We start from the raw sequence: 9,663 nt of genomic DNA on the forward strand, positions 1-9,663 counted from the left end.
TGTCCTAGGATATGGTCTAATTTGGAGAATGTTTCATGGGCTGATGAGAAGAACATTTATTTCTTATCTTTAGAAGGTGTGTTATGTTGATATACTCTTTGTCCTGGGGTTGCATTTAGATCATTTGTATCTTTGTTTACTTTTTGTTTAGAGGATCTGTCCAGTTCTGCCAAAGAAATGTTAAAGGACCTAGCTATTATGGTGTTATGGGATATCATACAGCTCAGACCTTTTAAAGCCTATGTCATATATCTCAGAGTATTTGTGTTGAGTGCATACTTTTTTTTAAAGGGGAAAGTAAGAATGAAGTCCCCCACTACCAGACATTATACAGTCGAATTTGCCACATTTGGAGAAATTGTAGGGGTCATCACATCCAGAATGCAATGGATAACCCTCACCCTAGGAAAACCACCTTCGTGATCATGGTATCTCCCCTGCAGGTAAGTATGGGTGCATAAATATTTAGAATTGAAATGTCCTCATGTCTTGTTCCCTTGACCACCCACTATGAAGTGACTATATCTTTCTTAACATTAGTTGCTTTAAATCCACTGGTATAAGAAAATAAGATTGTCACCCCTCCTTTCTTCTGATTTCCATTTGCCTGAAATATTGTTTTCCAATGCTTCACCCTGAGTCTTGCTGCCCTTTGTGTTTAGGTGTGTTTCCTAGAGACAGCATATAGACGGCTTGTTCTTTTTTATCCAATTGGTCAAGCTGTGTCTCTTCAGTGGGGGAACTCAAGTCATTTACATTATTGAGAGAATTGATAAGTGTGGTGGAGTTCTAGTCATCTTATTTTGTGAAGGTCCTTTGCTTAGTTGTATCCTTTGTGCTATTGTGGAAACTAGGTTTTGTTATTTAGTTTGTGAATGTTTAATTGGTGATGGTCCATTGTGATGTTCAATGTGAACAATAGGCCAAAGTACTTACTGTAGAGCTATACTTCTTTTAGTAAATTTCCACAATAGTTGAATGTCAGTAAAAGATTTGTTTTCTCCAGCAATTTTGAAGCTTAATTTAGTGGGATATAAAATTCAGGACTGAAATTGTTTTGTTTAAGAAAGTTAAAGGTAGCTGACCATTCTTTTTAGGCTTGGAATATTTCAACTGAAAAGTTTGTTATCCCCCTGATTTATCTGCCTCTGTAGGGCAATTGATGCTAACTCCTTGGTGCTTGCAGAATTTTCTCTTTCTTCTTGTTTGGATAGGTTCATACAAAGTGTCTTGGTGATGCTCTATTCCTGTTGAGATGACACAGGGTTTGATATTCCTATAAAAGTCATGTTTTGGAATCTTTAGTGAACCTTGGGAGGTTTTCATTTATAATATCCTCCAGTAGGGCTTCCATTCCTTTGAGATTCCCTTCCCCTTCAGGGATCTCTATAATTCAAATGTTTGAATGCTTCATAAAGTCCCATAATTCTTAGAGGGAATATTCTGTTTCCTCTCTCTTCTTTTTCTGCCTTTTTAACTACCTGGGTTAGCTCAGGAGCTTTACCCTCTAGCTTTGATGTTTTTTGTTCCCCATGGTCTAATCTCATATTGATACTTTGCACTGCATCTTTAGGTTCCCTGATTGACTCTTTTAATTTTTTAAGCTCTGCTATATATTTTTTTTATATTCTTCATATCTTTCACCCATTTTTGTTCTGTTTTTCCACTTTCTCATCAAGTCCTTTTATTTTTGCCATACAAGACCCTACCTCAGCCAAATAAAGAAAAAAAAATAGCAGTATGTTATAGTGGGGACCCACCAATACTCTTTTATGAAAGCCCAAAGCTAGAAGGACACCCTAGACTATGAGTGCAGGGCTTCCATGAGTCAGACCAAAGCTCTGACCCCACTACTGACTGATGCTTCAATCCCCAGCCCTCAGAGAAAAGAAAAACAATAATACAAATAATTAAAGAATATTAAAAATACAATTATATAAACTGAAAAACAAAAGGGATATCTTAGGTGTCATATGAGAAATTTATGTGAATAAGATGGGAAAAATAGAAAAATTTCTCACAAAGGAGAGAAAAAAGAAGAGAGATAATAAATAAAATGGAGGAGCTCTCATTATTAAAGTAAAAGTGAAAAAATAAAAATGCATCCAAACCAAACTAAACAAAACAAGATTCAATGATAGCAACAACAAAAGAGAGAGAAAATATATATGTGAGTGTATATTCACATATATAGGTTGTAATACATTTCCTTGACACCAGGATGTGGTGTAATGTTAGGATTGGGAGAACACACATGCTGCTTTTACTTTATATTACAGGGTGCCAGAAGCTATCTCCAATTTGACATGAAACCTGAATCTGTCCTCCTGACCTATTTGTCCCCAATCAGGGCCTGGTGTCTTCACCAACACTCAGTGCCTGCAAGAGATTAGGATCCCAAAGCTCTCACCAGATCTCTCCAGTGGCCACATCTTGATCTTTGAAATAATGCCTTCTGATAACAAAGTGGTTTTCTCTAGGATAGGGAAGTGCTCAACTAACCCCAAGGATAGCTGCTGGAACTCAGCAGGTGTGCTAGAGCTGGCTGTGTACCAGGTCTTCAAGGATTGTTTCTCTCATGTGGCTTTCCCATAATAGCAACCTGCCCATAGCTTCACTCCACCTGACACTCAATCTTGGCTGCCTGACACTGCTGGAGTTCCCTTGCTCGTCCAATCCCCTCCAAGGCAGTCCAATCCAAAAACAAAAACTGTGGAACAGCCTTTCCCACTTCCAGTCCTCCATGGGAAGCATGCTAATGGACCTCTGCCTGTACCCTGGCCCCTTCCCCCTGTCCTGATCCTCCTTAGCTCCAGATCTTCTTGTTGCCTCTTGGTGTATCCTACTGCATCACTGTGTCCCAGGAGCAAGTGGTGGGTAGATTCCCCCAGCCAGAGGTGGCCAAAATCCACTGTTCCCTGTAGAGTAGCTGGCAAGGTGATATCTCTAGTCTGCCATTTTGTTCCACTCCCCTAGCTTAAATATTATTGATTGAGAACAATTATAAATATCCTTTGTGAATAACCAGGTATTCATTAAAATATATATTGAGGAATGTGAGCATTGATATTTGGCTCTATTGAAATGTTTCGCCAAGTTATTAATTATAAAATAAAAAGATGTAGTTCTTTCAGGCTATATAGCAGAAGAATGCCTATTATTATTACATATGTTGTACTTAAATATAAATAAAACCACCCTAATCACATAACAAAATAATGCAAGTTTAAATGCTTATTATTTATTCTTATTACTACTTTATTCTTCATTATTCCTTTCTCAAGCTATTGTTCAAAACAGGAAATCATACAAAAGGACAAAGCATCTTATCTTTAATATTTATGTAAGTTTATATCATCTAATGCAAAACTCTGATAAATACTAAATTAGAGAATATACCTAGGCTAAGGAGACTTACGTAAGGGTTCCTTCTTCCTTCCCTTGACTCTAAATGACCAAATTTGTGAAGAAACCTTCAGTTCAACTAGCTGATTTCATTGCAGATAAAAGTGAAGCTGGAGGTAAAAATTGAATTGTGTCACATTTGGTGCACTTTATTGTCTGGGTCAGAAATGTAAATGAGACCTAGGTGCTCTTTATCTCTGGAATTTAACACTGGTTACTGGTATCAAAAGAGTCTACTCATTTTCAAGTTGTTACTAATCAGATTTACAAGTTTTGTTTCTGCTGTAGGACCTAGTAAGGGAAGTAGATACGAAGAAATAACCATGGAAGTGATGATAAGGATAAGGTGACCAGATGTCTCGCTTTTGGCGGAACAGTCCTGATTTTTAACAATTTGTCCCACAACCCACAGCATTTTTTAAAAGTCCCAATTTTTGGAAAGAATGCATGACAAGCTAAGGAACAGCAGGAGAATGGGAAGGGAATGGTTTTGGGCTGCTGAAAAGGTTAATGTAACTCCATTTGGGAATGAAGAGGTTAATGTAACTTCATTTGGAAATGAAAAGGCTAATGTAAACTCCCTACTCCCCTCCTGGGCCAGGTATCAGAAGGAGTCTGGCTCCCTCCCTTGCTTCTAGGCCAGGACAATTAGCTCAGAAGGAGACAAGCTGTCTGGAACAAACAAGTAGCCCCCCACTTCTCTAGAGTAAGGTTACCAGATGTCCTGCTTTTGGTAGGACAGTCTGGATTTTTAACAATTTGTCCTATGTCTTGCAGTGTTTTAAAAAAGCCATGATTTTTGGAAAGAATGCACAAGCTAGGGAACACAGGAGAACAGGAAGGGAATATAGTTCTTGACTGCCATGTGGCTATTTCACCAGGATATGTGTTTTATATTATTTTTGTTAATTTTATAATGTTAAACTTTAATAGTAACAAATAATTGTTGAGAATTGATTATCGAGAACTGCTTATCAAAGTTTGCATTGTTATCAGGCCCTGCCCACCCCCAATGGTGTGGAGTGTGTTTTAACTTAGAAAAATCACTGAAGTAAGTGGGAACATAATTTATTTTCATATCAAGAATACCCATTCTTTCTATATGTATACATATATGTCAGTGAATTCAATAATCTTCAAAGCTAGATGAGGCTGAGGAGTCCTTCACTTCTTCAGTCTTCTTCATGGCTTTTTCTATCAAAAAATAGCAAAAATAATTCTTTAAATGAGGACGTGAACAGCTGATTCTGTCACCAGGCAGAACTCATAAAACTCCACCCATAAATATCAATCTTCAACTTTGTCACCAGTTTGGAGTTTGCTCCATGAAGGGTTATAGAATATGTAAACTGGAAGCCATCCAGTTTGCAACAGATATTTATTTAGATTCTAACAAAGAATTATAAGAAAAAAGGTTACTAAAAAAAAGTTAAAATGATATCACACTGTTGAATATGAACCCTCTGAGGGTTCACTGAATACTTGTGGGAGGACAAAATCCAGTTGTTCTTTATGAAATGATATTTGCTATTTCTCTTACTGCTAATCACAGATCATGAAGAAATGTGAAATCATTGCAATTTTTATTATGCTTAATGTTGTATTTCTCATTATGTTTATCCTTGTACTTATTTGCTTGCTATGTTACTGTGACTGAGATAAATTAAAACATCATGAGTGGTAAATTGCATGTGTGGAGAACTTGTAATGAGGACATCTCAGGAGATACATAGGGAACAGAATGTCTAGAACAGCAGCAAAAGTTTTAGCCACGTGCACAGTGAAAAATAGGGCATGTGTATTAGCAGCAACCATTGCAACCATATGCACAACAAATTAATCACTTAGCTAGGCAGAAATAGCTAAGGTAGATACTAGTCAGACCAATAAACAGCAGATGTCAAAGCAAGCCTTTCCCATACTAGATACATCAACATAGGAAAACAGTCACACCCTCACTTCCTGCACATGTTGTATATCCTGCTACACAGAGTAACATTCATTTTAACTTTTTTTTGGTAAGCTTTTCTCTTATAATTCTTTGTTTAAATCAATAAATATCTGTTGTAAACTGGATAGTTTCCAGTTTACACTTGGGTTGTGCCTGCCCCCCCAGGATCTCTTGGTTGCAGTACTTCTGAGTAGTCGCATGTTCCCAAGAACCTGGAGACTCTGCCTGGCCTCAATATCTCATGAAAGGCAGATTAATAGAAGAAACGGCATACAAATGTACCAGCATGCATGAGGAAAAAAAATCACAAAGTTATTACTCCATAACCCAACAGGATACAGATGGTTATATTCCTTTCCACTTTGGGAAAGAGAGGGGGGAAATGTGGAAGATTTTAGTAGACTGAATATGAGTTTTAATAAATTCACTGGGCTTGAAGAACACACGGTGGCCTGGATAAAAAAAACTGCTGAGCTTATAGAGCAAATGGTTTGTGACAAAGGTATGCCCAGGTGTGTTGACAGATCTCAAACTTTCTTTCAGTAATATGAATTCAGCTAATGCAATGCAGGGAAGGAAATAGATATTAATTATTTGCTTCTTTGGTAGGATCAGACTTTAGGTGATAAAGGAACTTCAGAGAACAAATTCATCTTGTGATGTGGCAAAGACAGAGAGGATGGAAGTACACGCAGGGGAGGAAGGAAGTACACAAAGTCCTGAGGCTTCTTCTCCAGGTCGGCAAATCAATGCATTATGTTTGGGGCTCAGAAACTGATGCCATAACAAGTGAAAAATTTGTCTTCTCCCTCCCTGCTCACTTTCTAACACCATCTCACAATAGAACAAACTTTTCCAGCTATTTCATGCTAAATTTCTTATTCCCTGCCTACTTGTCTTAGCATAGAAGTGAAGACATAATGAAGGTTTGTGCTATCCATTGCTCCTTGTAATCTGGATGACTGTATCACTATTCCATTATTGTCTCTCCTATTATCACCAGTTAACTTTTTAGAGGCAAATGGTCCTAAGTATTCAATATTTCATTTCTCTAAGTGTATTTATACAAATTACATATTCACCTAAATTATCTCACACACCCACTTTCAAAGAAGTACGCTGCTTTGTCTTTTCAAATTACTTAATTCAACATTATGAGGAACCCATATTCCCACCATGAACCCAACTTACTGCTTCCAACTTAAGACTGTGTTTAGGCAAATTTTTCCACTGTTCTAGTGATGATATTTTTCCTGAACCAACTTCCAAAAAAAAACTAAATAAAACCAAGCACACTCAAGTTTACAGTAATGATCAGTAAAATATAAAAATTTATAAATTAGTTTGGAAAAATAGACTTCAAATTTTATTACTGCCTCTTTTATATATAGAACTAACAACATAATTTGAATTGTAAATCAGCATGGTATTTCATAAGGTAATAATAAAATATCATGTACACATATACACACACATATATACAGGCACATTATTTTCATAAGGGAATTCTAAAGTTATATTTTATTTTCAGAGTAAACCTATTGAATTATCATTCAGTGTGGCTGACTTAACTCCAATCACTGCTGCTCAGATACGTGAGAGGATTAAGGGAATGGCTACAGGGAGTTCTGAACAATAGTTTGTGTCAAAAACCTACAGGCATTTGGGAATAAATAATATATTTTTGATAAATAATATATTATTTTAATTAATCTCTTTCTTTTCAAATGTAGATTAGTTAGACACATTTAGAAGCACACCATCTTGTTATGAAGTATAGGTTACTGAATTGGGAATTAACCAAAGAGATTTGGGAGGTCAATCAGATAGCAATCTTATCTGTCTCACCAGTTTTAAGCCTATGAAGTTTTTCATTCAATTAAAGAATATCATTCTCTATAGGTAATGATGGATGTGTAAATACAGAACCATCTTTCTCTCTTTTTTCTTTTCTTTTCTATTTTCTTTTTGTTTTGCTAAAAATGAAAAAGATCTGGTTGCAGAATGAAAACCATTTTGAAGCCTCTATTATAAATAATAGAGAATACTCATACTGTAGCCAAAAGTCTTCCTCAGGTAAGTTGAAGTCAATGGTCTGAACGGGCTACATGCAAACTTTGTAAGAATGATTATACTTTATTGTATTATTTATATGTGTATTTTGATTATTTTCTACATATTTTGATGCTATGAAATTTTAAAAACATTACTGGCTGGGGGGACTCTCTCTTGGAGCTAGCCAATTCTGAGAGACAGTAACAGGCTCAGCCTGGAGCATGCTTTTGATATGCAAATTAGTTTATCCAAAGCCAAGACTCCAAAACTAAGCTATCTGGCTCATATGCTTTAGGCAGAAATATACCTCTCTGCCTTAAGGCTTATAAAGAAGAACCTTAAATAACATCTTTCTAATAAAATTACTGTTGACCTGGGTAGAGGTGGAGGTCCTTCTCTTTCTTTTCCTTTTTTTTTTTTTTTTTTTTTTGCGGATTTTTTTAAACCTAAATTTACCTAATAAATGTACATTGCTCAAAACTTTATTGATTCAATTGTTTTAATTATGATATTCTCTCTCTCAAACATCATAGAATCTACCATAATTAAGTTTAGCTGTATGTATTGATGATTACAGTTATTTCACTGGTGCATATAATGTCATAATAACATTATTTTAAAACAGGACTGAGTAGATTCACATTTATTATCTTTTAATTCCCTTTCCTCTCAGCACAGCTGGAGACCATCATCTCTTTTACTGGCCAGCTGTCTGCATAGTCATCTCACATACTGATTTTTGGCCAGGAAGTAATAGCCAAGGAGGAAGAACAATAGAGATCTCTCAAGGGCACTTCTGATTCATTTATCCTTGCCTATTCAAGGAGGAATATTTTAAAAAGTCAAGTATTATTTTGAATTATGAAATTTTTCCATGTAAAACTTTATTCTTATTCAACATTTCTTTGGCCTAAGTTTTCTTGATAAAAGTATTAGAATGAATAGTGAAACATCGCTCTCTTAATTATTGACAAAAACAAACCATTTTTTTTTTAGACAAACTAATGCATGGGTTTAAAACAAAATTTTATCTATTTCAAATCATATATTTCCTTCTGCATATGCAATCTAAGTTAAAAATGTACATTCAATTTTCTTTTATCCATAAATAGAAAAGCTTCTCAAAATCTGGTAGGATACCTCAAATTATTTATTTGTAGTTTGAATTATTTTATTATTTTCTTGGAGTCTAGATAAGCAGCAAAATTTTGTTCACATATAACTTAAAAATACTCTGGTTTGGTCTTGTTTTTAATTAGTTATCTCATATTTAAAATTTTAGATTATATAAAAATAGATATAAAACACATGTTCTTTTCTTCTTTATAGATTTAGATAACTTCTTTGGCAATTATTATTGGTGGATAAGCCTTATAGTGAGTAAAGAATGATTATAAATAGTCTATGCTTAATATCTATTTACTACTTTCATCTAAACTTGAGCTTGCCAAGAACAATAGAGAATGGTGAGGAGTCAACCTCAATAAAATATTTTACTTATCCATGATAATATCCCCCTAGTTAATGGAATTTCCACCCCCCCCCTTTTTTGTGTGCTTATGTGACTTTTTGGCTAATTAAATGTCACTTCTAGTCAGAAGCTCCTTTAAGTACCCTGGTAAAAATTTATCTTTCTTTTCTCTCTACCACCATGGTATTCCAGATAGTAAAAGCTTCAAAAGCCAGAGTACCAGACAGAAAATATTAATTTACAGTTCACCACAACCTCCTGTTCCTAATCCTATGTACACATACAATGTGAACAAACAATAAACCACCATAGTTTTAAGCTACTATAATTTTTGAAAAGTTGATCTTTGTAGCATACTATAATTACAGTATCTAACAAACAGAAATATTAGTAAAATTAACAATAGATATATTTTGAACAAAACAATTTACTAAACTCTTTTCCCTATGCCATTAAATGTAATGAATAATCTTGTACCTAATAAAGCATATATTTGCTCAGAAATGTTTATTGAATACTTTAAAGTGTCTTTTGTAGGTCCCTGGAAAATAGGAAAAAAGGTAAAAATCTCCAACTTCATGAAGCATATTATAATAGTAAGGGTATATACATATACACAATAGTAAACCTAATATATACTTTAGAAATTATGCATTATGTTAGAAGTAACAGAAAGAATATAGAGTTTTGTGGGAGACAGTATGATTAGGCTGAAGTTAAATATCAGAAAAAATTAGCAGAAGGTAAGGTCAAAAATATTAATTGTAGTAGTTAAAGAGAA

At 34.8% G+C, this 9,663-nt stretch overlaps 1 non-coding gene across 1 annotated transcript; it reads right to left on the bottom strand.

The window, feature by feature from the left end:
* Positions 1 to 288: 288 nt before the first annotated feature.
* On the bottom strand, positions 289 to 451 carry LOC111723848. The gene has a single exon (XR_002772299.1). It is a non-coding gene; the product is annotated as a U1 spliceosomal RNA (small nuclear RNA).
* Between the last annotated feature and the right edge of the window lie 9,212 nt (positions 452 to 9,663).

This window comes from Otolemur garnettii, unplaced genomic scaffold (genome assembly GCF_000181295.1).
Source record: "Otolemur garnettii isolate 467f Iridium unplaced genomic scaffold, OtoGar3 scaffold00016, whole genome shotgun sequence".
Classification (NCBI taxonomy): domain Eukaryota; kingdom Metazoa; phylum Chordata; class Mammalia; order Primates; family Galagidae; genus Otolemur; species Otolemur garnettii.